Raw genomic sequence first — 27,730 nt, forward strand, 5'->3', positions numbered from 1 at the left:
CTGTAAAATTTTTTCTAAACAATTTTAAGCAAAAATAAAAAAAGCGTGTCGTAGCCAATACATTAAACAACATGTTTGCAAAGTTTTAACTGTTTTAGTCAAGAATTGTTTGTGTAAGAGTGCTAAAACGTATGGATTATACATTGACGAAAGCAAGCATAGGTGTTTTTTAATGTAAAAAGTTCAGAAGACTGTAAAATTTTTTCTAAACAATTTTAAGCAAAAATAAAAAAAGCGTGTCGTAGTCAATACATTAAACAACATATTTGCAAAGTTTTAACTGTTTTAGTCAAGAATTGTTTGTGTAAGAGTGCTAAAACGTATGGATTATACATTGACGAAAGCAAGCATTGGTGTTTTTTAGTGTAAAAAGTTCAGAAGGCTGTAAAATTTTTTCTAATCAATTTTAAGCAAAAATAAAAAAAGCGTGTCGTAGCCAATACATTAAACAACATGTTTGCAAAGTTTTAACTGTTTTAGTCAAGAATTGTTCGTGTAAGAGTGCTAAAACGTATGGATTATACATTGACTAGTAAAAAGTTCAGAAGACTGTAAAATTTTCTCTAAACAATTTTAAACAAAAATTAAAAAAGCGTGTCGTAGCCAATACATTAAACAACATGTTTGCAAAGTTTTAACTGTTTTAGTCAAGAATTGTTTGTGTAAGAGTGCTAAAACGTATGGATTATACATTGACGAAAGCAAGCATAGGTGTTTTTTAATGTAAAAAGTTCAGAAGGCTGTAAAATTTTTTCTAATCAATTTTAAGCAAATATAAAAAAAGCGTGTCGTAGCCAATACATTAAACAACATGTGTACAAAGTTTTAACTGTTTTAGTCAAGAATTGTTTGTGTAAGAGTGCTAAAACGTATGGATTATACATTGACTAGTAAAAAAATCAGAAGACTGTAAAATTTTTTCTAAACAATTTTAAGCAAAAATAAAAAAAGCGTGTCGTAGCCAATACATTAAACAACATGTTTGCAAAGTTTTAACTGTTTTAGTCAAGAATTGTTTGTGTAAGAGTGCTAAAACGTATGGATTATACATTGACGAAAGCAAGCATAGGTGTTTTTTAATGTAAAAAGTTCAGAAGGCTGTAAAATTTTTTCTAAACAATTTTAAGCAAAAATAAAAAAAGCGTGTCGTAGCCAATACATTAAACAACATATTTGCAAAGTTTTAACTGTTTTAGTCAAGAATTGTTTGTGTAAGAGTGCTAAAACGTATGGATTATAAATTGACTAGTAAAAAGCTCAGAAGACTGTAAAATTTTTTCTAAACAATTTTAAGCAAAAATAAAAAAAGCGTGTCGTAGCCAATACATTAAACAACATGTTTGCAAAGTTTTAACTGTTTTAGTCAAAAATTGTTTGTGTAAGAGTGCTAAAACGTATGGATTAAAGATTAACTAGTAAAAAGTTCAGAAGACTGTAAAATTTTTTCTAAACAATTTTAAGCAAAAATAAAAAAAGCGTGTCGTAGCCAATACATTAAACAACATGTTTGCAAAGTTTTAACTGTTTTAGTCAAGAATTGTTTGTGTAAGAGTGCTAAAACGTATGGATTATACATTGACGAAAGCAAGCATAGGTGTTTTTTAATGTAAAAAGTTCAGAAGACTGTAAAATTTTTTCTAATCAATTTTAAGCAAAAATAAAAAAAGCGTGTCGTAGCCAATACATTAAACAACATGTTTGCAAAGTTTTAACTGTTTTAGTCAAGAATTGTTTGTGTAAGAGTGCTAAAACGTATGGATTATAAATTGACAAAAGCAAGCATAGGTGTTTTTTAATGTAAAAAGTTCAGAAGACTGTAAAATTTTTTCTAAACAATTTTAAGCAAAAATAAAAAAAGCGTGTCGTAGCCAATACATTAAACAACATATTTGCAAATTTTTAACTGTTTTAGTCAAGAATTGTTTGTGTAAGAGTGCTAAAACGTATGGATTATACATTGACGAAAGCCTGCATAGGTGTTTTTTAATGTAAAAAGTTCAGAAGACTGTAAAATTTTTTCTAAACAATTTTAAGCAGAAATAAAAAAAGCGTGTCGTAGCCAATACATTAAACAACATATTTGCAAAGTTTTAACTGTTTTAGTCAAGAATTGTTTCTGTAAGAGTGCTAAAACGTATGGATCATACATTGACTAGTAAAAAGTTCAGAAGACTGTAAAATTTTTTCTAAACAATTTTAAGCAAAAATAAAAAAAGCGTGTCGTAGCCAATACATTAAACAACATGTTTGCAAAGTTTTAACTGTTTTAGTCAAGAATTGTTTGTGTAAGAGTGCTAAAACGTATGGATTATACATTGACGAAAGCAAGCATAGGTGTTTTTTAATGTAAAAAGTTCAGAAGGCTGTAAAATTTTTTCTAATCAATTTTAAGCAAAAATAAAAAAAGCGTGTCGTAGCCAATACATTAAACAACATGTTTGCAAAGTTTTAACTGTTTTAGTCAAGAATTGTTTGTGTAAGAGTGCTAAAACGTATGGATTATACATTGACTAGTAAAAAGTTCAGAAGACTGTAAAATTTTTTCTAAACAATTTTAAGCAAAAATAAAAAAAGCGTGTCGTAGCCAATACATTAAACAACATGTTTGCAAAGTTTTAACTGTTTTAGTCAAGAATTGTTTGTGTAAGAGTGCTAAAACGTATGGATTATACATTGACGAAAGCAAGCATAGGTGTTTTTTAATGTAAAAAGTATAGAAGACTGTAAAATTTTTTCTAAACAATTTTAAGCAAAAATAAAAAAAGCGTGTCGTAGCCAATACATTAAAAAACATAGTTGCAAAGTTTTAACTGTTTTAGTCAAGAATTGTTTGTGTAAGAGTGCTAAAACGTATGGATTATACATTGACGAAAGCAAGCATAGGTGTTTTTTAATGTAAAAAGTTCAGAAGGCTGTAAAATTTTTTCTAATCAATTTTAAGCAAAAATACAAAAAGCATGTCATAGATAATACATTAAACAACATATTTGCAAAGTTTTAACTGTTTTAGTCAAGAATTGTTTGTGTAAGAGTGCTAAAACGTATGGATTATACATTGACTAGTAAAAAGTTCAGAAGACTGTAAAATTTTTTATAAACAATTTTAAGCAAAAATAAAAAAAGCGTGTCGTAGCTAATACATTAAACAACATGTTTGCAAAATTTTAACTGTTTTAGTCAAGAATTGTTTGTGTAAGAGTGCTAAAACGTATGGATTATACATTGACGAAAGCAAGCATAGGTGTTTTTTAATGTAAAAAGTTCAGAAGGCTGTAAAATTTTTTCTAATCAATTTTAAGCAAAAATAAAAAAAGCGTGTCGTAGCCAATACATTAAACAACATGTTTGCAAAATTTTAACTGTTTTAGTCAAGAATTGTTTGTGTAAGAGTGCTAAAACGAATGGATTATACATTGACGAAAGCAAGCATAGGTGTTTTTTAATGTAAAAAATTCAGAAGACTGTAAAATTTTTTCTAAACAATTTTAAGCAAAAATAAAAAAAGCGTGTCGTAGCCAATACATTAAACAACATATTTGCAAAGTTTTAACTGTTTTAGTCAAGAATTGTTTGTGTAAGAGTGCTAAAACGTATGGATTATACATTGACTAGTAAAAAGTTCAGAAGACTGTAAATTTTTTTTTAAACAATTTTAAGCAAAAATAAAAAAAGCGTGTCGTAGCCAATACATTAAACAACATGTTTGCAAAGTTTTAACTGTTTTAGTCAAGAATTGTTTGTGTAAGAGTGCTAAAACGTATGGATTATACATTGACTAGTAAAAAGTTCAGAAGACTGTAAAATTTTTTCTAAACAATTTTAAGCAAAAATAAAAAAAGCGTGTCGTAGCCAATACATTAAACAACATGTTTGCAAAGTTTTAACTGTTTTAGTCAAGAATTGTTTGTGTAAGAGTGCTAAAACGTATGGATTATACATTGACTAGTAAAAAGTTCAGAAGACTGTAAAATTTTTTATAAACAATTTTAAGCAAAAATAAAAAAAGCGTGTCGTAGCCAATACATTAAACAACATGTTTGCAAAGTTTTAACTGTTTTAGTCAAGAATTGTTTGTGTAAGAGTGCTAAAACGTATGGATTATACATTGACGAAAGCAAGCATAGGTGTTTTTTAATGTAAAAAGTTCAGAAGACTGTAAAATTTTTTCTAAACAAATTTAAGCAAAAATAAAAAAAGCGTGTCGTAGCCAATACATTAAACAACATATTTGCAAAGTTTTAACTGTTTTAGTCAAGAATTGTTTGTGTAAGAGTGCTAAAAGGTATGGATTATACATTGACTAGTAAAAAGTTCAGAAGACTGTAAAATTTTTTTTAAACAATTTTAAGCAAAAATAAAAAAAGCGTGTCGTAGCCAATACATTAAACAACATGTTTGCAAAGTTTTAACTGTTTTAGTCAAGAATTGTTTGTGTAAAAGTGCTAAAACGTATGGATTATACATTGACTAGTAAAAAGTTCAGAAGACTGTAAAATTTTTTCTAAACAATTTTAAGCAAAAATAAAAAAAGCGTGTCGTAGCCAATACATTAAACAACATGTTTGCAAAGTTTTAACTGTTTTAGTCAAGAATTGTTTGTGTAAGAGTGCTAAAACGTATGGATTATACATTGACTAGTAAAAAGTTCAGAAGACTGTAAAATTTTTTCTGAACAATTTTAAGCAAAAATAAAAAAGCGTGTCGTAGCCAATACATTAAACAACATTTTTGCAAAGTTTTAACTGTTTTAGTCAAGAATTGTTTGTGTAAGAGTGCTAAAACGTATGGATTATACATTGACTAGTAAAAAGTTCAGAAGACTGTAAATTTTTTTTTAAACAATTTTAAGCAAAAATAAAAAAAGCGTGTCGTAGCCAAACACATTAAACAACATGTTTGCAAAGTTTTAACTGTTTTAGTCAAGAATTGTTTGTGTAAGAGTGCTAAAACGTATGGATTATACATTGACTAGTAAAAAGTTCAGAAGACTGTAAAATTTTTTCTAAACAATTTTAAGCAAAAATAAAAAAAGTGTGTCGTAGCCAATACATTAAACAACATGTTTGCAAAGTTTTAACTGTTTTAGTCAAGAATTGTTTGTGTAAGAGTGCTAAAACGTATGGATTATACATTGACTAGTAAAAAGTTCAGAAGACTGTAAAATTTTTTATAAACAATTTTAAGCAAAAATAAAAAAAGCGTGTCGTAGCCAATACATTAAACAACATGTTTGCAAAGTTTTAACTGTTTTAGTCAAGAATTGTTTGTGTAAGAGTGCTAAAACGTATGGATTATACATTGACGAAAGCAAGCATAGGTGTTTTTTAATGTAAAAAGTTCAGAAGACTGTAAAATTTTTTATAAACAAATTTAAGCAAAAATAAAAAAAGCGTGTCGTAGCCAATACATTAAACAACATATTTGCAAAGTTTTAACTGTTTTAGTCAAGAATTGTTTGTGTAAGAGTGCTAAAAGGTATGGATTATACATTGACTAGTAAAAAGTTCAGAAGACTGTAAAATTTTTATTAAACAATTTTAAGCAAAAATAAAAAAAGCGTGTCGTAGCCAATACATTAAACAACATGTTTGCAAAGTTTTAACTGTTTTAGTCAAGAATTGTTTGTGTAAGAGTGCTAAAACGTATGGATTAAAGATTGACTAGTAAAAAGTTCAGAAGACTGTAAAATTTTTTCTAAACAATTTTAAGCAAAAATAAAAAAAGCGTGTCGTAGCCAATACATTAAACAACATGTTTGCAAAGTTTTAACTGTTTTAGTCAAGAATTGTTTGTGTAAGAGTGCTAAAACGTATGGATTATACATTGACTAGTAAAAAGTTCAGAAGACTGTAAAATTTTTTCTGAACAATTTTAAGCAAAAATAAAAAAGCGTGTCGTAGCCAATACATTAAACAACATATTTGCAAAGTTTTAACTGTTTTGGTCAAGAATTGTTTGTGTAAGAGTGCTAAAACGTATGGATTATACATTGACGAAAGCAAGCATAGGTGTTATTTAATGTAAAAAGTTCAGAAGACTGTAAAATTTTTTCTAAACAATTTTAAGCAAAAATAAAAAAAGCGTGTCGTAGCCAATACATTAAACAACATATTTGCAAAGTTTTAACTGTTTTAGTCAAGAATTGTTTGTGTAAGAGTGCTAAAACGTATGGATTATACATTGACGAAAGCAAGCATAGGTGTTTTTTAATGTAAAAAGTTCAGAAGGCTGTAAAATTTTTTCTAATCAATTTTAAGCAAAAATAAAAAAAGCGTGTCGTAGCCAATACATTAAACAACATGTTTGCAAAGTTTTAACTGTTTTAGTCAAGAATTGTTTGTGTAAGAGTGCTAAAACGTATGGATTATACATTGACTAGTAAAAAGTTCAGAAGACTGTAAAATTTTTTCTAAACAATTTTAAGCAAAAATAAAAAAAGCGTGTCGTAGCCAATACATTAAACAACATATTTGCAAAGTTTTAACTGTTTTAGTCAAGAATTGTTTGTGTAAGAGTGCTAAAACGTATGGATTATACATTGACGAAAGCAAGCATAGGTGTTTTTTAATGTAAAAAGTTCAGAAGACTGTAAAATTTTTTCTAAACAATTTTAAGCAAAAATAAAAAAAGCGTGTCGTAGCCAATACATTAAACAACATGTTTGCAAAGTTTTAACTGTTTTAGTCAAGATTTGTTTGTGTAAGAGTGCTAAAACGTATGGATTATACATTGACTAGTAAAAAGTTCAGAAGACTGTAAATTTTTTTCTAAACAATTTTAAGCAAAAATACAAAAAGCATGTCGTAGCCAATACATTAAACAACATATTTGCAAAGTTTTAACTGTTTTAGTCAAGAATTGTTTGTGTAAGATTGCTAAAACGTATGGATTATATATTGACTAGTATAAAGTTCAGAAGACTGTAAAATTTTTTCTAAACAATTTTAAGCAAAAATAAAAAAGCGTGTCGTAGCCAATACATTAAACAACATATTTGCAAAGTTTTAACTGTTTTAGTCAAGAATTGTTTGTGTAAGAGTGCTAAAACGTATGGATTATACATTGACGAAAGCAAGCATAGGTGTTTTTTAATGTAAAAAGTTCAGAAGACTGTAAAATTTTTTCTAAACAATTTTAAGCAAAAATAAAAAAAGCGTGTCGTAGCCAATACATTAAACAACATGTTTGCAAAATTTTAACTGTTTTAGTCAAGAATTGTTTGTGTAAGAGTGCTAAAACGTATGGATTATACATTGACGAAAGCAAGCATAGGTGTTTTTTAATGTAAAAAGTTCAGAAGGCTGTAAAATTTTTCTAATCAATTTTAAGCAAAAATAAAAAAAGCGTGTCGTAGCTAATACATTAAACAACATGTTTGCAAAGTTTTAACTGTTTTAGTCAAGAAATGTTTGTGTAAGAGTGCTAAAACGTATGGATTATACATTGACTAGTAAAAAGTTCAGAAGACTGTAAAATTTTTTATAAACAATTTTAAGCAAAAATAAAAAAAGCGTATCGTAGCCAATACATTAAACAACATGTTTGCAAAGTTTTAACTGATTTAGTCAAGAATTGTTTGTGTAAGAGTGCTAAAACGTATGGATTATACATTGACGAAAGCAAGCATAGGTGTTTTTTAATGTAAAAAGTTCAGAAAACTGTAAAATTTTTTATAAACAATTTTAAGCAAAAATAAAAAAAGCGTGTCGTAGCCAATACATTAAACAACATATTTGCATAGTTTTAACTGTTTTAGTCAAGAATTGTTTGTGTAAGAGTGCTAAAACATATGGATTATACATTGACTAGTAAAAAGTTCAGAAGACTGTAAAATTTTTTTAAACAATTTTAAGCAAAAATAAAAAAAGTGTGTCGTAGCCAATATATTAAACAACATGTTTGCAAAATTTTAACTGTTTTAGTCAAGAATTGTTTGTGTAAGAGTGCTAAAACGTATGGATTATACATTGACTAGTAAAAAGTTCAGAAGACTGTAAAATTTTTTCTAAACAACTTTAAGCAAAAATAAAAAAATCGTGTCGTAGCCAATACATTAAACAAAATGTTTGCAAAGTTTTAACTGTTTTAGTCAAGAATTGTTTGTGTAAGAGTGCTAAAACGTATGGATTATACAGTGACGAAAGCAAGCATAGGTGTTTTTTAATGTAAAAAGTTCAGAAGGCTGTAAAATTTTTTCTAATCAATTTTAAGCGAAAATAAAAAAAGCGTGTCGTAGCCAATACATTAAACAACATGTTTGCAAAGTTTTAACTGTTTTAGTCAAGAATTGTTTGTGTAAGAGTGCTAAAACGTATGGATTATACATTGACGAAAGCAAGCATAGGTGTTTTTTAATGTAAAAAGTTCAGAAGACTGTAAAATTTTTTCTAAACAACTTTAAGCAAAAATAAACAAATCGTGTCGTAGCCAATACATTAAACAACATATTTGTAAAGTTTTAACTGTTTTAGTCAAGAATTGTTTGTGTAAGAGTGCTAAAACGTATGGATTATACATTGACGAAAGCAAGCATAGGTGTTTTTTAATGTAAAAAATTCAGAAGACCGTAAAATTTTTTCTAAACAATTTTAAGCAAAAATAAAAAAAAGCGTGTCGTAGCCAATACATTAAACAACATGTTTGCAAAGTTTTAACCGTTTTAGTCAAGAATTGTTTGTGTAAAAGTGCTAAAACGTATGGATTATACATTGACTAGTAAAAAGTTCAGAAGACTGTAAAATTTTTTCTAAACAATTTTAAGCAAAAATAAAAAAAGCGTGTCGTAGCCAATACATTAAACAACATGTTTGCAAAGTTTTAACTGTTTTAGTCAAGAATTGTTTGTGTAAGAGTGCTAAAACGTATGGATTATACATTGACGAAAGCAAGCATAGGTGTTTTTTAATGTAAAAAGTTCAGAAGACTGTAAAATTTTTTCTAAACAATTTTAAGCAAAAATAAAAAAAGCGTGTCGTAGTCAATACATTAAACAACATATTTGCAAAGTTTTAACTGTTTTAGTCAAGAATTGTTTGTGTAAGAGTGCTAAAACGTATGGATTATACATTGACGAAAGCAAGCATAGGTGTTTTTTAATGTAAAAAGTTCAGAAGGCTGTAAAATTTTTTCTAATCAATTTTAAGCAAAAATAAAAAAAGCGTGTCGTAGCCAATACATTAAACAACATGTTTGCAAAGTTTTAACTGTTTTAGTCAAGACTTGTTCGTGTAAGAGTGCTAAAACATATGGATTATACATTGACTAGTAAAAAGTTCAGAAGACTGTAAAATTTTCTCTAAACAATTTTAAACAAAAATTAAAAAAGCGTGTCGTAGCCAATACATTAAACAACATGTTTGCAAAGTTTTAACTGTTTTAGTCAAGAATTGTTTGTGTAAGAGTGCTAAAACGTATGGATTATACATTGACGAAAGCAAGCTTAGGTGTTTTTTAATGTAAAAAGTTCAGAAGGCTGTAAGATTTTTTCTAATCAATTTTAAGCAAATATAAAAAAAGCGTGTCGTAGCCAATACATTAAACAACATGTTTGCAAAGTTTTAACTGTTTTAGTCAAGAATTGTTTGTGTAAGAGTGCTAATACGTATGGATTATACATTGACGAAAGTAAGCATAGGTGTTTTTTAATGTAAAAAGTTCAGAAGGCTGTAAAATTTTTTCTAAACAATTTTAAGCAAAAATAAAAAAAGCGTGTCGTAGCCAATACATTAAACAACATATTTGCAAAGTTTTAACTGTTTTAGTCAAGAATTGTTTGTGTAAGAGTGCTAAAACGTATGGATTATAAATTGACTAGTAAAAAGCTCAGAAGACTGTAAAATTTTTTCTAAACAATTTTAAGCAAAAAAAAAAAAAGCGTGTCGTAGCCAATACATTAAACAACATGTTTGCAAAGTTTTAACTGTTTTAGTCAAGAATTGTTTGTGTAAGAGTGCTAAAACGTATGGATTATACATTGACGAAAGCAAGCATAGGTGTTTTTTAATGTAAAAAGTTCAGAAGGCTGTAAAATTTTTTCTAATCAATTTTAAGCAAAAATAAAAAAAGCGTGTCGTAGCTAATACATTAAACAACATGTTTGCAAAGTTTTAACTGTTTTAGTCAAGAACTGTTTGTGTAAGAGTGCTAAAACGTATTGATTATAAATTGACAAAAGCAAGCATAGGTGTTTTTTAATGTAAAAAGTTCAGAAGACTGTAATATTTTTTCTAAACAATTTTAAGCAAAAATAAAAAAAGCGTGTCGTAGCCAATACATTAAACAAAATGTTTGCAAAGTTTTAACTGTTTTAGTCAAGAATTGTTTGTGTAAGAGTGCTAAAACGTATGGATTATACATTGACGAAAGCCTGCATAGGTGTTTTTTAATGTAAAAAGTTCAGAAGACTGTAAAATTTTTTCTAAACAATTTTAAGCAGAAATAAAAAAAGCGTGTCGTAGCCAATACATTAAACAACATATTTGCAAAGTTTTAACTGTTTTAGTCAAGAATTGTTTCTGTAAGAGTGCTAAAACATATGGATTATACATTGACTAGTAAAAAGTTCAGAAGACTGTAAAATTTTTTCTAAACAATTTTAAGCAAAAATAAAAAAAGCGTGTCGTAGCCAATACATTAAACAACATGTTTGCAAAGTTTTAACTGTTTTAGTCAAGAATTGTTTGTGTAAGAGTGCTAAAACGTATGGATTATACATTGACGAAAGCAAGCATAGGTGTTTTTTAATGTAAAAAGTTCAGAAGGCTGTAAAATTTTTTCTAATCAATTTTAAGCAAAAATAAAAAAAGTGTGTCGTAGCCAATACATTAAACAACATGTTTGCAAAGTTTTAACTGTTTTAGTCAAGAATTGTTTGTGTAAGAGTGCTAAAACGTATGGATTATACATTGACTAGTAAAAAGTTCAGAAGACTGTAAAATTTTTTCTAAACAATTTTAAGCAAAAATAAAAAAAGCGTGTCGTAGCCAATACATTAAACAACATGTTTGCAAAGTTTTAACTGTTTTAGTCAAGAATTGTTTGTGTAAGAGTGCTAAAACGTATGGATTATACATTGACGAAAGCAAGCATAGGTGTTTTTTAATGTAAAAAGTTCAGAAGACTGTAAAATTTTTTCTAAACAATTTTAAGCAAAAATAAAAAAAGCGTGTCGTAGCCAATACATTAAACAACATAGTTGCAAAGTTTTAACTGTTTTAGTCAAGAATTGTTTGTGTAAGAGTGCTAAAACGTATGGATTATACATTGACTAGTAAAAAGTTCAGAAGACTGTAAAATTTCTTTTAAACAATTTTAAGCAAAAACAAAAAAAGCGTGTCGTAGCCAATACATTAAACAACATGTTTGCAAAGTTTTAACTGTTTTAGTCAAGAATTGTTTGTGTAAGAGTGCTAAAACGTATGGATTGTACATTGACGAAAGCAAGCATAGGTGTTTTTTAATGTAAAAAGTTCAGAAGGCTGTAAAATTTTTTCTAATCAATTTTAAGCAAAAATAAAAAAAGCGTGTCGTAGCCAATACATTTAACAACATGTTTGCAAAGTTTTAACTGTTTTAGTCAAGAATTGTTTGTGTAAGAGTGCTAAAACGTATGGATTATACATTGACTAGTAAAAAGTTCAGAATACTGTAAAATTTTTTCTAAACAATTTTAAGCAAAAATAAAAAAAGCGTGTCGTAGCCAATACATTAAACAACATGTTTGCAAAGTTTTAACTGTTTTAGTCAAGAATTGTTTGTGTAAGAGTGCTAAAACGTATGGATTATACATTGACGAAAGCAAGCATAGGTGTTTTTTAATTTAAAAAGTTCAGAAGACTGTAAAATTTTTTCTAAACAATTTTAAGCAAAAATAAAAATAGCGTGTCGTAGCCAATACATTAAACAACATATTTGTAAAGTTTTAACTGTTTTAGTCAAGAATTGTTTGTGTAAGAGTGCTAAAACGTATGGATTATACATTGACGAAAGCAAGCATAGGTGTTTTTTAATGTAAAAAGTTCAGAAGGCTGTAAAATTTTTTTTAATCAATTTTAAGCAAAAATAAAAAAAGCGTGTCGTAGCCAATACATTAAACAACATATTTGCAAAGTTTTAACTGTTTTAGTCAAGAATTGTTTGTGTAAGAGTGCTAAAACGTATGGATTATACATTGACTAGTAAAAAGTTCAGAAGACTGTAAAATTTTTTCTAAACAATTTTAAGCAAAAATAAAAAAAGCGTGTCGTAGCCAATACATTAAACAACATATTTGTAAAGTTTTAACTGTTTTAGTCAAGAATTGTTTGTGTAAGAGTGCTAAAACGTATGGATTATACATTGACGAAAGCAAGCATAGGTGTTTTTTAATGTAAAAAGTTCAGAAGGCTGTAAAATTTTTTCTAATCAATTTTAAGCAAAAATAAAAAAAGCGTGTCGTAGCCAATACATTAAACAACATATTTGCAAAGTTTTAACTGTTTTAGTCAAGAATTGTTTGTGTAAGAGTGCTAAAACGTATGGATTAAAGATTGACTAGTAAAAAGTTCAGAAGACTGTAAAATTTTTTCTAAACAATTTTAAGCAAAAATAAAAAAAGCGTGTCGTAGCCAATACATTAAACAACATATTTGCAAAGTTTTAACTGTTTTAGTCAAGAATTGTTTGTGTAAGAGTGCTAAAACGTATGGATTATACATTGACTAGTAAAAAGTTCAGAAGACTGTAAAATTTCTTTTAAACAATTTTAAGCAAAAATATAAAAAGCGTGTCGTAGCCAATACATTAAACAACATGTATGCAAAGTTTTAACTGTTTTAGTCAAGAATTGTTTGTGTAAGAGTGCTAAAACGTATGGATTATACATTGACTAGTAAAAAGTTCAGAAGACTGTAAAATTTTTTCTAAACAATTTTAAGCAAAAATAAAAAAAGCATGTCGTAGCCAATACATTAAACAACATGTTTGCAAAGTTTTAATTGTTTTAGTCAAGAATTGTTTGTGTAAGAGTGCTAAAACGTATGGATTATACATTGACTAGTAAAAAGTTCAGAAGTCTGTAAAATTTTTTCTAAACAATTTTAAGCAAAAATAAAAAAAGCGTGTCGTAGCCAATACATTAAACAACATGTTTGCAAAGTTTTAACTGTTTTAGTCAAGAATTGTTTGTGTAAGAGTGCTAAAACGTATGGATTAAAGATTGACTAGTAAAAAGTTCAGAAGACTGTAAAATTTTTTCTAAACAATTTTAAGCAAAAATAAAAAAAGCGTGTCGTAGCCAATACATTAAACAACATGTTTGCAAAGTTTTAACTGTTTTAGTCAAGAATTGTTTGTGTAAGAGTGCTAAAACGTATGGATTATACATTGACGAAAGCAAGCATAGGTGTTTTTTAATGTAAAAAGTTCAGAAGGCTGTAAAATTTTTTCTAATCAATTTTAAGCAAAAAAAAAAAAAGCGTGTCGAAGCCAATACATTAAACAACATGTTTGCAAAGTTTTAACTGTTTTAGTCAAGAATTGTTTGTGTAAGAGTGCTAAAACGTATGGATTATACATTGACTAGTAAAAAGTTCAGAAGACTGTAAAATTTTTTTTAAACAATTTTAAGAAAATAAAAAAAGCGTGTCGAAGCCAATACATTAAACAACATGTTTGCAAAGTTTTAACTGTTTTAGTCAAGAATTGTTTGTGTAAGAGTGCTAAAACGTATGGATTAAAGATTGACTAGTAAAAAGTTCAGAAGACTGTAAAATTTTTTCTAAACAATTTTAAGCAAAAATAAAAAAAGCGTGTCGTAGCCAATACATTAAACAACATATTTGCAAAGTTTTAACTGTTTTAGTCAAGAATTGTTTGTGTAAGAGTGCTAAAACGTATGGATTATACATTGACGAAAGCCTGCATAGGTGTTTTTTAATGTAAAAAGTTCAGAAGACTGTAAAATTTTTTCTAAACAATTTTAAGCAAAAATAAAAAAAGCGTGTCGTAGCCAATACATTAAACAACATATTTGCAAAGTTTTAACTGTTTTAGTCAAGAATTGTTTGTGTAAGAGTGCTAAAACGTATGGATTATACATTGACTAGTAAAAAGTTCAGAAGACTGTAAAATTTTTTCTAAACAATTTTAAGCAAAAATAAAAAAAGCGTGTCGTAGCCAATACATTAAACAACATGTTTGCAAAGTTTTAACTGTTTTAGTCAAGAATTGTTTGTGTAAGAGTGCTAAAACGTATGGATTATACATTGACGAAAGCAAGCATAGGTGTTTTTTAATGTTAAAAGTTCAGAAGGCTGTAAAATTTTTTCTAATCAATTTTAAGCAAAAATAAAAAAAGCGTGTCGTAGCCAATACATTAAACAACATGTTTGCAAAGTTTTAACTGTTTTAGTCAAGTATTGTTTGTGTAAGAGTGCTAAAACGTATGGATTATACATTGACTAGTAAAAAGTTCAGAAGACTGTAAAATTTTTTCTAAACAATTTTAAGCAAAAATAAAAAAAGCGTGTCGTAGCCAATACATTAAACAACATGTTTGCAAAGTTTTAACTGTTTTAGTCAAGAATTGTTTGTGTAAGAGTGCTAAAACGTATGGATTATACATTGACGAAAGCAAGCATAGGTGTTTTTTTAATGTAAAAAGTTCAGAAGACTGTAAAATTTTTTCTAAACAATTTTAAGCAAAAATAAAAAAAGCGTGTCGTAGCCAATACATTAAACAACATAGTTGCAAAGTTTTAACTGTTTTAGTCAAGAATTATTTGTGTAAGAGTGCTAAAACGTATGGATTATACATTGACTAGTAAAAAGTTCAGAAGACTGTAAAATTTCTTTTAAACAATATTTAGCAAAAATAAAAAAAGCGTGTCGTAGCCAATACATTAAACAACATGTTTGCAAAGTTTTAACTGTTTTAGTCAAGAATTGTTTGTGTAAGAGTGCTAAAACGTATGGATTATACATTGACTAGTAAAAAGTTCAGAAGACTGTAAAATTTTTTCTAAACAATTTTAAGCAAAAATAAAAAAAGCGTGTCGTAGCCAATACATTAAACAACATGTTTGCAAAGTTTTAACTGTTTTAGTCAAGAATTGTTTGTGTAAGAGTGCTAAAACGTATGGATTATACATTGACGAAAGCAAGAATAGGTGTTTTTTAATGTAAAAAGTTCAGAAGACTGTAAAATTTTTTCTAATCAATTTTAAGCAAAAATAAAAAAAGCGTGTCGTAGCCAATACATTAAACAACATGTTTGCAAAGTTTTAACTGTTTTAGTCAAGAATTGTTTGTGTAAGAGTGCTAAAACGTATGGATTATACATTGACGAAAGCAAGCATAGGTGTTTTTTAATGTAAAAAGTTCAGAAGGCTGTAAAATTTTTTCTAATCAATTTTAAGCAAAAATAAAAAAAGCGTGTCGTAGCCAATACATTAAACAACATGTTTGCAAAGTTTTAACTGTTTTAGTCAAGAATTGTTTGTGTAAGAGTGCTAAAACGTATGGATTATACATTGACGAAAGCAAGCATAGGTGTTTTTTAATGTAAAAAGTTCAGAAGGCTGTAAAATTTTTTCTAATCAATTTTAAGCAAAAAAAAAAAAAGCGTGTCGTAGCCAATACATTAAACAACATGTTTGCAAAGTTTTAACTGTTTTAGTCAAGAATTGTTTGTGTAAGAGTGCTAAAACGTATGGATTATACATTGACGAAAGCAAGCATAGGTGTTTTTTAATGTTAAAAGTTCAGAAGGCTGTAAAATTTTTTCTAATCAATTTTAAGCAAAAATAAAAAAAGCGTGTCGTAGCCAATACATTAAACAACATGTTTGCAAAGTTTTAACTGTTTTAGTCAAGAATTGTTTGTGTAAGAGTGCTAAAACGTATGGATTATACATTGACGAAAGCAAGCATAGGTGTTTTTTAATGTTAAAAGTTCAGAAGGCTGTAAAATTTTTTCTAATCAATTTTAAGCAAAAATAAAAAAAGCGTGTCGTAGCCAATACATTAAACAACATGTTTGCAAAGTTTTAACTGTTTTAGTCAAGAATTGTTTGTGTAAGAGTGCTAAAACGTATGGATTATACATTGACTAGTAAAAAGTTCAGAAGACTGTAAAATTTTTTCTAAACAATTTTAAGCAAAAATAAAAAAAGCGTGTCGTAGCCAATACATTAAACAACATGTTTGCAAAGTTTTAACTGTTTTAGTCAAGAATTGTTTGTGTAAGAGTGCTAAAACGTATGGATTATACATTGACGAAAGCAAGCATAGGTGTTTTTGAATGTAAAAAGTTCAGAAGACTGTAAAATTTTTTCTAATCAATTTTAAGCAAAAATAAAAAAAGCGTGTCGTAGCCAATACATTAAACAACATAGTTGCAAAGTTTTAACTGTTTTAGTCAAGAATTATTTGTGTAAGAGTGCTAAAACGTATGGATTATACATTGACTAGTAAAAAGTTCAGAAGACTGTAAAATTTCTTTTAAACAATATTTAGCAAAAATAAAAAAAGCGTGTCGTAGCCAATACATTAAACAACATGTTTGCAAAGTTTTAACTGTTTTAGTCAAGAATTGTTTGTGTAAGAGTGCTAAAACGTATGGATTATACATTGACTAGTAAAAAGTTCAGAAGACTGTAAAATTTTTTCTAAACAATTTTAAGCAAAAATAAAAAAAGCGTGTCGTAGCCAATACATTAAACAACATGTTTGCAAAGTTTTAACTGTTTTAGTCAAGAATTGTTTGTGTAAGAGTGCTAAAACGTATGGATTATACATTGACGAAAGCAAGCATAGGTGTTTTTTAATGTAAAAAGTTCAGAAGACTGTAAAATTTTTTCTAATCAATTTTAAGCAAAAATAAAAAAAGCGTGTCGTAGCCAATACATTAAACAACATGTTTGCAAAGTTTTAACTGTTTTAGTCAAGAATTGTTTGTGTAAGAGTGCTAAAACGTATGGATTATACATTGACGAAAGCAAGCATAGGTGTTTTTTAATGTAAAAAGTTCAGAAGGCTGTAAAATTTTTTCTAATCAATTTTAAGCAAAAATAAAAAAAGCGTGTCGTAGCCAATACATTAAACAACATGTTTGCAAAGTTTTAACTGTTTTAGTCAAGAATTGTTTGTGTAAGAGTGCTAAAACGTATGGATTATACATTGACGAAAGCAAGCATAGGTGTTTTTTAATGTAAAAATTTCAGAAGACTGTAAAATTTTTTCTAAACAATTTTAAGCAAAAATAAAAAAAGCGTGTCGTAGCCAATACATTAAACAACATAGTTGCAAAGTTTTAACTGTTTTAGTCAAGAATTGTTTGTGTAAGAGTGCTAAAACGTATGGATTATACATTGACTAGTAAAAAGTTCAGAAGACTGTAAAATTTCTTTTAAACAATTTTAAGCAAAAATAAAAAAAGCGTGTCGTAGCCAATACATTAAACAACATGTTTGCAAAGTTTTAACTGTTTTAGTCAAGAATTGTTTGTGTAAGAGTGCTAAAACGTATGGATTATACATTGACTAGTAAAAAGTTCAGAAGACTGTAAAATTTTTTATAAACAATTTTAAGCAAAAATAAAAAAAGCGTGTCGTAGCCAATACATTAAACAACATATTTGCAAAGTTTTAACTGTTTTAGTCTAGAATCGTTTGTGTAAGAGTGCTAAAACGTATGGATTATACATTGACTAGTAAAAAGTTCAGAAGACTGTAAAATTTTTTCTAAACAATTTTAAGCAAAAATAAAAAAAGCGTGTCGTAGCCAATACATTAAACAACATGTTTGCAAAGTTTTAACTGTTTTAGTCAAGAATTGTTTGTGTAAGAGTGCTAAAACGTATGGATTATACATTGACGAAAGCAAGCATAGGTGTTTTTTAATGTAAAAAGTTCAGAAGGCTGTAAAATTTTTTCTAATCAATTTTAAGCAAAAATAAAAAAAATGTGTCGTAGCCAATACATTAAACAACATGTTTGCAAAGTTTTAACTGTTTTAGTCAAGAATTGTTTGTGTAAGAGTGCTAAAACGTATGGATTATACATTGACGAAAGCAAGCATAGGTGTTTTTTAATGTAAAAATTTCAGAAGGCTGTAAAATTTTTTCTAAACAATTTTAAGCAAAAATAAAAAAAGCGTGTCGTAGCCAATACATTAAACAACATGTTTGCAAAGTTTTAACTGTTTTAGTCAAGAATTGTTTGTGTAAGAGTGCTAAAACGTATTGATTATACATTGACTAGTAAAAAGTTCAGAAGACTGTAAAATTTTTTCTAAACAATTTTAAGCAAAAATAAAAAAAGCGTGTCGTAGCCAATACATTAAACAACATGTTTGCAAAGTTTTAACTGTTTTAGTCAAGAATTGTTTGTGTAAGAGTGCTAAAACGTTTGGATTATACATTGACGAAAGCAAGCATAGGTGTTTTTTAATGTAAAAAGTTCAGAAAACTGTAAAATTTTTTCTAAACAATTTTAAGCAAAAATAAAAAAAGCGTGTCGTAGCCAATACATTAAACAACATATTTGCAAAGTTTTAACTGTTTTAGTCAATAATTTTTGTGTAAGAGTGCTAAAACGTATGGATTATACATTGACTAGTAAAAAGTTCAGAAGACTGTAAAATTTTTTTTAAACAATTTTAAGCAAAAATAAAAAAAGCGTGTCGTAGCCAATACATTAAACAACATGTTTGCAAAGTTTTAACTGTTTTAGTCAAGAATTGTTTGTGTAAGAGTGCTAAAACGTATGGATTATACATTGACTAGTAAAAAGTTCAGAAGACTGTAAAATTTTTTATAAACAATTTTAAGCAAAAATAAAAAAAGCGTGTCGTAGCCAATACATTAAACAACATATTTGCAAAGTTTTAACTGTTTTAGTCTAGAATCGTTTGTGTAAGAGTGCTAAAACGTATGGATTATACATTGACTAGTAAAAAGTTCAGAAGACTGTAAAATTTTTTCTAAACAATTTTAAGCAAAAATAAAAAAAAGCGTGTCGTAGCCAATACATTAAACAACATGTTTGCAAAGTTTTAACTGTTTTAGTCAAGAATTGTTTGTGTAAGAGTGCTAAAACGTATGGATTATACATTGACGAAAGCAAGCATAGGTGTTTTTTAATGTAAAAATTTCAAAAGGCTGTAAAATTTTTTCTAAACAATTTTAAGCAAAAATAAAAAAAGCGTGTCGTAGCCAATACATTAAACAACATGTTTGCAAAGTTTTAACTGTTTTAGTCAAGAATTGTTTGTGTAAGAGTGCTAAAACGTATTGATTATACATTGACTAGTAAAAAGTTCAGAAGACTGTAAAATTTTTTCTAAACAATTTTAAGCAAAAATAAAAAAAGCGTGTCGTAGCCAATACATTAAACAACATGTTTGCAAAGTTTTAACTGTTTTAGTCAAGAATTGTTTGTGTAAGAGTGCTAAAACGTTTGGATTATAAATTGACGAAAGCAAGCATAGGTGTTTTTTAATGTAAAAAGTTCAGAAGACTGTAAAATTTTCTCTAAACAATTTTAAGCAAAAATAAAAAAAGCGTGTCGTAGCCAATACATTAAACAACATATTTGCAAAGTTTTAACTGTTTTAGTCAATATTTTTTGTGTAAGAGTGCTAAAACGTATGGATTATACATTGACTAGTAAAAAGTTCAGAAGACTGTAAAATTTTTTTTAAACAATTTTAAGCAAAAATAAAAAAAGCGTGTCGTAGCCAATACATTAAACAACATGTTTGCAAAGTTTTAACTGTTTTAGTCAAGAATTGTTTGTGTAAGAGTGCTAAAACGTATGGATTATACATTGACGAAAGCAAGCATAGGTGTTTTTTAATGTAAAAAGTTCAGAAGGCTGTAAAATTTTTTCTAATCAATTTTAAGCAAAAATAAAAAAAGCGTGTCGTAGCCAATACATTAAACAACATGTTTGCAAAGTTTTAACTGTTTTAGTCAAGAATTGTTTGTGTAAGAGTGCTAAAACGTATGGATTATACATTGACGAAAGCAAGCATAGGTGTTCTTTAATGTAAAAAGTTCAGAAGACTGTAAAATTTTTTCTAAACAATTTTAAGCAAAAATAAAAAAAGCGTGTCTTAGCCAATACATTAAACAACATATTTGCAAAGTTTTAACTGTTTTAGTCAAGAATTGTTTGTGTAAGAGTGCTAAAACGTATGGATTATACATTGACGAAAGCAAGCATAGGTGTTTTTTAATGTAAAAAGTTCAGAAGACTGTAAAATTTTTTCTAGACAATTTTAAGCTAAAATAAAAAAAGCGTGTCGTAGCCAATACATTAAACAACATGTTTGCAAAGTTTTAACTGTTTTAGTCAAGAATTGTTTGTGTAAGAGTGCTAAAACGTATGGATTATACATTGACTAGTAAAAAGTTCAGAAGACTGTAAAATTATTTATAAACAATTTTAAGCAAAAATAAAAAAAGCGTGTCGTAGCTAATGCATTAAACAACATGTTTGCAAAGTTTTAACTGTTTTAGTCAAGAATTGTTTGTGTAAGAGTGCTAAAACGTATGGATTATACATTGACGAAAGCAAGCATAGGTGTTTTTTAATGTAAAAAGTTCAGAAGGCTGTAAAATTTTTTCTAATCAATTTTAAGCAAAAATAAAAAAAGCGTGTCGTAGCCAATACATTAAACAACATATTTGCAAAGTTTTAACTGTTTTAGTCAAGAATTGTTTGTGTAAGAGTGCTAAAACGTATGGATTATACATTGACTAGTAAAAAGTTCAGAAGACTGTAAAATTTTTTTTAAACAATTTTAAGCAAAAATAAAAAAAGCGTGTCGTAGCCAATACATTAAACAACATGTTTGCAAAGTTTTAACTGTTTTAGTAAAGAATTGTTTGTGTAAGAGTGCTAAAACGTATGGATTATACATTGACTAGTAAAAAGTTCAGAAGACTGTAAAATTTTTTTTAAACAATTTTAAGCAAAAATAAAAAAAGCGTGTCGTAGCCAATACTTTAAACAACATGTTTGCAAAGTTTTAACTGTTTTAGTCAAGAATTGTTTGTGTAAGAGTGCTAAAACGTATGGATTATACATTGACTAGTAAAAAGTTCAGAAGACTGTAAAATTTTTTATAAACAATTTTAAGCAAAAATAAAAAAAGCGTGTCGTAGCTAATACATTAAACAACATGTTTGCAAAGTTTTAACTGTTTTAGTCAAGAATTGTTTGTGTAAGAGTGCTAAAACGTATGGATTATACATTGACGAAAGCAAGCATAGGTGTTTTTTAATGTAAAAAGTTCAGAAGGCTGTAAAATTTTTTCTAATCAATTTTAAGCAAAAATAAAAAAAGCGTGTCGTAGCCAATACATTAAACAACATGTTTGCAAAGTTTTAACTGTTTTAGTCAAGAATTGTTTGTGTAAGAGTGCTAAAACGTATGGATTATACATTGACTAGTAAAAAGTTCAGAAGACTGTAAAATTTTTTCTAAACAATTTTAAGCAAAAATAAAAAAAGTGTGTCGTAGCCAATACATTAAACAACATGTTTGCAAAGTTTTAACTGTTTTAGTCAAGAATTGTTTGTGTAAGAGTGCTAAAACGTATGGATTATACATTGACGAAAGCAAGCATAGGTGTTTTTTTAATGTAAAAAGTTCAGAAGACTGTAAATTTTTTTCTAAACAATTTTAAGCAAAAATAAAAAAAGCGTGTCGTAGCCAATACACTAAACAACATGTTTGCAAAGTTTTAACTGTTTTAGTCAAGAATTGTTTGTGTAAGAGTGCTAAAACGTATGGATTATACATTGACGAAAGCAAGCATAGGTGTTTTTTAATGTAAAAAGTTCAGAAGGCTGTAAAATTTTTTCTAATCAATTTTAAGCAAAAATAAAAAAAGCGTGTCGTAGCCAATACATTAAACAACATGTTTGCAAAGTTTTAACTGTTTTAGTCAAGAATTGTTTGTGTAAGAGTGCTAAAACGTATGGATTATACATTGACTAGTAAAAAGTTCAGAAAACTGTAAAATTTCTTTTAAACAATATTTAGCAAAAATAAAAAAAGCGTGTCGTAGCCAATACATTAAACAACATGTTTGCAAAGTTTTAACTGTTTTAGTCAAGAATTGTTTGTGTAAGAGTGCTAAAACGTATGGATTATACATTGACTAGTAAAAAGTTCAGAAGACTGTAAAATTTTTTCTAAACAATTTTAAGCAAAAATAAAAAAAGCGTGTCGTAGCCAATACATTAAACAACATGTTTGCAAAGTTTTAACTGTTTTAGTCAAGAATTGTTTGTGTAAGAGTGCTAAAACGTATGGATTGTACATTGACGAAAGCAAGCATAGGTGTTTTTTAATGTAAAAAGTTCAGAAGACTGTAAAATTTTTTCTAATCAATTTTAAGCAAAAATAAAAAAAGCGTGTCGTAGCCAATACATTAAACAACATGTTTGCAAAGTTTTAACTGTTTTAGTCAAGAATTGTTTGTGTAAGAGTGCTAAAACGTATGGATTATACATTGACGAAAGCAAGCATAGGTGTTTTTTAATGTAAAAAGTTCAGAAGGCTGTAAAATTTTTTCTAATCAATTTTAAGCAAAAATAAAAAAAGCGTGTCGTAGCCAATACATTAAACAACATGTTTGCAAAGTTTTAACTGTTTTAGTCAAGAATTGTTTGTGTAAGAGTGCTAAAACGTATGGATTATACATTGACGAAAGCAAGCATAGGTGTTTTTTAATGTAAAAAGTTCAGAAGACTGTAAAATTTTTTCTAAACAATTTTAAGCAAAAATAAAAAAAGCGTGTCGTAGCCAATACATTAAACAACATAGTTGCAAAGTTTTAACTGTTTTAGTCAAGAATTGTTTGTGTAAGAGTGCTAAAACGTATGGATTATACATTGACTAGTAAAAAGTTCAGAAGACTGTAAAATTTCTTTTAAACAATTTTAAGCAAAAATAAAAAAAGCGTGTCGTAGCCAATACATTAAACAACATGTTTGCAAAGTTTTAACTGTTTTAGTCAAGAATTGTTTGTGTAAGAGTGCTAAAACGTATGGATTATACATTGACTAGTAAAAAGTTCAGAAGACTGTAAAATTTTTTATAAACAATTTTAAGCAAAAATAAAAAAAGCGTGTCGTAGCCAATACATTAAACAACATATTTGCAAAGTTTTAACTGTTTTAGTCTAGAATCGTTTGTGTAAGAGTGCTAAAACGTATGGATTATACATTGACTAGTAAAAAGTTCAGAAGACTGTAAAATTTTTTCTAAACAATTTTAAGCAAAAATAAAAAAAAGCGTGTCGTAGCCAATACATTAAACAACATGTTTGCAAAGTTTTAACTGTTTTAGTCAAGAATTGTTTGTGTAAGAGTGCTAAAACGTATGGATTATACATTGACTAGTAAAAAGTTCAGAAGACTGTAAAATTTTTTCTAAACAATTTTAAGCAAAAATAAAAAAAGCGGGTCGTAGCCAATACATTAAACAACATGTTTGCAAAGTTTTAACTGTTTTAGTCAAGAATTGTTTGTGTAAGAGTGCTAAAACGTATGGATTAAACATTGACTAGTAAAAAGTTCAGAAGACTGTAAAATTCTTTCTAAACAATTTTAAGCAAAAATAAAAAAGCGTGTCGTAGCCAATACATTAAACAACATGTTTGCAAAGTTTTAACTGTTTTAGTCAAGAATTGTTTGTGTAAGAGTGCTAAAACGTATGGATTATACATTGACGAAAGCAAGCATAGGTGTTTTTTAATGTAAAAAGTTCAGAAGGCTGTAAAATTTTTTCTAATCAATTTTAAGCAAAAATAAAAAAAGTGTGTCGTAGCCAATACATTAAACAACATGTTTGCAAAGTTTTAACTGTTTTAGTCAAGAATTGTTTGTGTAAGACTGCTAAAACGTATGGATTATACATTGACTAGTAAAAAGTTCAGAAGACTGTAAAATATTTTCTAAACAATTTTAAGCAAAAATAAAAAAAGCGTGTCGTAGCCAATACATTAAACAACATGTTTGCAAAGTTTTAACTGTTTTAGTCAAGAATTGTTTGTGTAAGAGTGCTAAAACGTATGGATTATACATTGACTAGTAAAAAGTTCAGAAGACTGTAAAATTTTTTCTAATCAATTTTAAGCAAAAATAAAAAAAGCGTGTCGTAGCCAATACATTAAACAACATATTTGCAAAGTTTTAACTGTTTTAGTCAAGAATTGTTTGTGTTAGAGTGCTAAAACGTATGGATTATACATTGATTAGTAAAAAGTTCAGAAGACTGTAAATTTTTTTCTAAACAATTTTAAGCAAAAATAAAAAAAGCGTGTCGTAGCCAATACATTAAACAACATGTTTGCAAAGTTTTAACTGTTTTAGTCAAGAATTGTTTGTGTAAGAGTGCTAAAACGTATGGATTATACATTGACGAAAGCCAGCATAGGTGTTTTTTAATGTAAAAAGTTCAGAAGGCTGTAAAATTTTTTCTAATCAATTTTAAGCAAAAATAAAAAAAGCGTGTCGTAGCCAATACATTAAACAACATGTTTGCAAAGTTTTAACTGTTTTAGTCAAGAATTGTTTGTGTAAGAGTGCTAAAACGTATGGATTATACATTGACTAGTAAAAAGTTCAGAAGACTGTAAAATTTTTTCTAAACAATTTTAAGCAAAAATAAAAAAAGCGTGTCGTAGCCAATACATTAAACAACATATTTGCAAAGTTTTAACTGTTTTAGTCAAGAATTGTTTGTGTAAGAGTGCTAAAACGTATGGATTATACATTGACTAGTAAAAAGTTCAGAAGACTGTAAAATTTTTTCTAAACAATTTTAAGCAAAAATAAAAAAAGCGTGTCGTAGCCAATACATTAAACAACATGTTTGCAAAGTTTTAACTGTTTTAGTCAAGAATTGTTTGTGTAAGAGTGCTAAAACGTATGGATTATACATTGACTAGTAAAAAGTTCAGAAGACTGTAAAATTTCTTTTAAACAATTTTAAGCAAAAATAAAAAAAGCGTGTCTTAGCCAATACATTAAACAACATGTTTGCAAAGTTTTAACTGTTTTAGTCAAGAATTGTTTGTGTAAGAGTGCTAAAACGTATGGATTATACATTGACTAGTAAAAAGTTCAGAAGACTGTAAAATTTTTTCTAAACAATTTTAAGCAAAAATAAAAAAAGCGTGTCGTAGCCAATACATTAAACAACATGTTTGCAAAGTTTTAACTGTTTTAGTCAAGAATTGTTTGTGTAAGAGTGCTAAAACGTATGGATTATACATTGACGAAAGCAAGCATAGGTGTTTTTTAATGTAAAAAGTTCAGAAGACTGTAAAATATTTTCTAAACAATTTTAAGCAAAAATAAAAAAAGCGTGTCGTAGCCAATACATTAAACAACATGTTTGCAAAGTTTTAACTGTTTTAGTCAAGAATTGTTTGTGTAAGAGTGCTAAAACGTATGGATTATACATTGACGAAAGCAAGCATAGGTGTTTTTGAATGTAAAAAGTTCAGAAGACTGTAAAATTTTTTCTAATCAATTTTAAGCAATAATAAAAAAGCGTGTCCTAGCCAATACATTAAACAACATGTTTGCAAAGTTTTAACTGTTTTAGTCAAGAATTGTTTGTGTAAGAGTGCTAAAACGTATGGATTATACATTGACTAGTAAAAAGTTCAGAAGACTGTAAAATTTCTTTTAAACAATTTTAAGCAAAAATAAAAAAAGCGTGTCGTAGCCAATACATTAAACAACATGTTTGCAAAGTTTTAACTGTTTTAGTCAAGAATTGTTTGTGTAAGAGTGCTAAAACGTATGGATTGTACATTGACAAAAGCAAGCATAGGTGTTTTTTAATGTAAAAAGTTCAGAAGGCTGTAAAAATTTTTCTAATCAATTTTAAGCAAAAATAAAAAAAGCGTGTCGTAGCCAATACATTTAACAACATGTTTGCAAAGTTTTAACTGTTTTAGTCAAGAATTGTTTGTGTAAGAGTGCTAAAACGTATGGATTATACATTGACTAGTAAAAAGTTCAGAAGACTGTAAAATTTTTCCTAAACATTATTAACCAAAAATAAAAAAAGCGTGTCGTAGCCAATACATTAAACAACATGTTTGCAAAGTTTTAACTGTTTTAGTCAAGAATTGTTTGTGTAAGAGTGCTAAAACGTATGGATTATACATTGACGAAAGCAAGCATAGGTGTTTTTTAATTTAAAAAGTTCAGAAGACTGTAAAATTTTTTCTAAACAATTTTAAGCAAAAATAAAAAAAGCGTGTCGTAGCCAATACATTAAACAACATATTTGTAAAGTTTTAACTGTTTTAGTCAAGAATTGTTTGTGTAAGAGTGCTAAAACGTATGGATTATACATTGACTAGTAAAAAGTTCAGAAGACTGTAAAATTTTTTTTAAACAATTTTAAGCAAAAATAAAAAAAGCGTGTCGTAGCCAATACATTAAACAACATGTTTGCAAAGTTTTAACTGTTTTAGTCAAGAATTATATGTGTAAGAGTGCTAAAACGTATGGATTAAAGATTGACTAGTAAAAAGTTCAGAAGACTGTAAAATTTTTTCTAAACAATTTTAAGCAAAAATAAAAAAAGCGTGTCGTAGCCAATACATAAAACAACATGTTTGCAAAGTTTTAACTGTTTTAGTCAAGAATTGTTTGTGTAAGAGTGCTAAAACGTATGGATTATACATTGACGAAAGCAAGCATAGGTGTTTTTTAATGTAAAAAGTTCAGAAGGCTGTAAAATTTTTTCTAATCAATTTTAAGCAAAAAAAAAAAAAGCGTGTCGTAGCCAATACATTAAACAACATGTTTGCAAAGTTTTAACTGTTTTAGTCAAGAATTGTTTGTGTAAGAGTGCTAAAACGTATGGATTAAAGATTGACTAGTAAAAAGTTCAGAAGACTGTAAAATTTTTTCTAAACAATTCTAAGCAAAAATAAAAAAAGCGTGTCGTAGCCAATACATTAAACAACATATTTGCAAAGTTTTAACTGTTTTAGTCAAGAATTGTTTGTGTAAGAGTGCTAAAACGTATGGATTATACATTGACTAGTAAAAAGTTCAGAAGACTGTAAAATTTTTTCTAAACAATTTTAAGCAAAAATAAAAAAAGCGTGTCGTAGCCAATACATTAAACAACATGTTTGCAAAGTTTTAACTGTTTTAGTCAAGAATTGTTTGTGTAAGAGTGCTAAAACGTATGGATTATACATTGACTAGTAAAAAGTTCAGAAGACTGTAAAATTTATTTTAAACAATTTTAAGCAAAAATAAAAAAAGCGTGTCTTAGCCAATACATTAAACAACATGTTTGCAAAGTTTTAACTGTTTTAGTCAAGAATTGTTTGTGTAAGAGTGCTAAAACGTATGGATTATACATTGACTAGTAAAAAGTTCAGAAGACTGTAAAATTTTTTCTAAACAATATTAAGCAAAAATAAAAAAAGCGTGTCGTAGCCAATACATAAAACAACATGTTTGCAAAGTTTTAACTGTTTTAGTCAAGAATTGTTTGTGTAAGAGTGCTAAAACGTATGGATTATACATTGACTAGTAAAAAGTTCAGAAGACTGTAAAATTTTTTCTAAACAATTTTAAGCAAAAATAAAAAAAGCGTGTCGTAGCCAATACATTAAACAACATGTTTGCAAAGTTTTAACTGTTTTAGTCAAGAATTGTTTGTGTAAGAGTGCTAAAACGTATGGATTATACATTG

Source organism: Thalia democratica, chromosome 2, assembly GCF_965202585.1.
Source record: "Thalia democratica chromosome 2, ktThaDemo2.hap1.1, whole genome shotgun sequence".
Lineage (NCBI taxonomy): Eukaryota > Metazoa > Chordata > Thaliacea > Salpida > Salpidae > Thalia > Thalia democratica.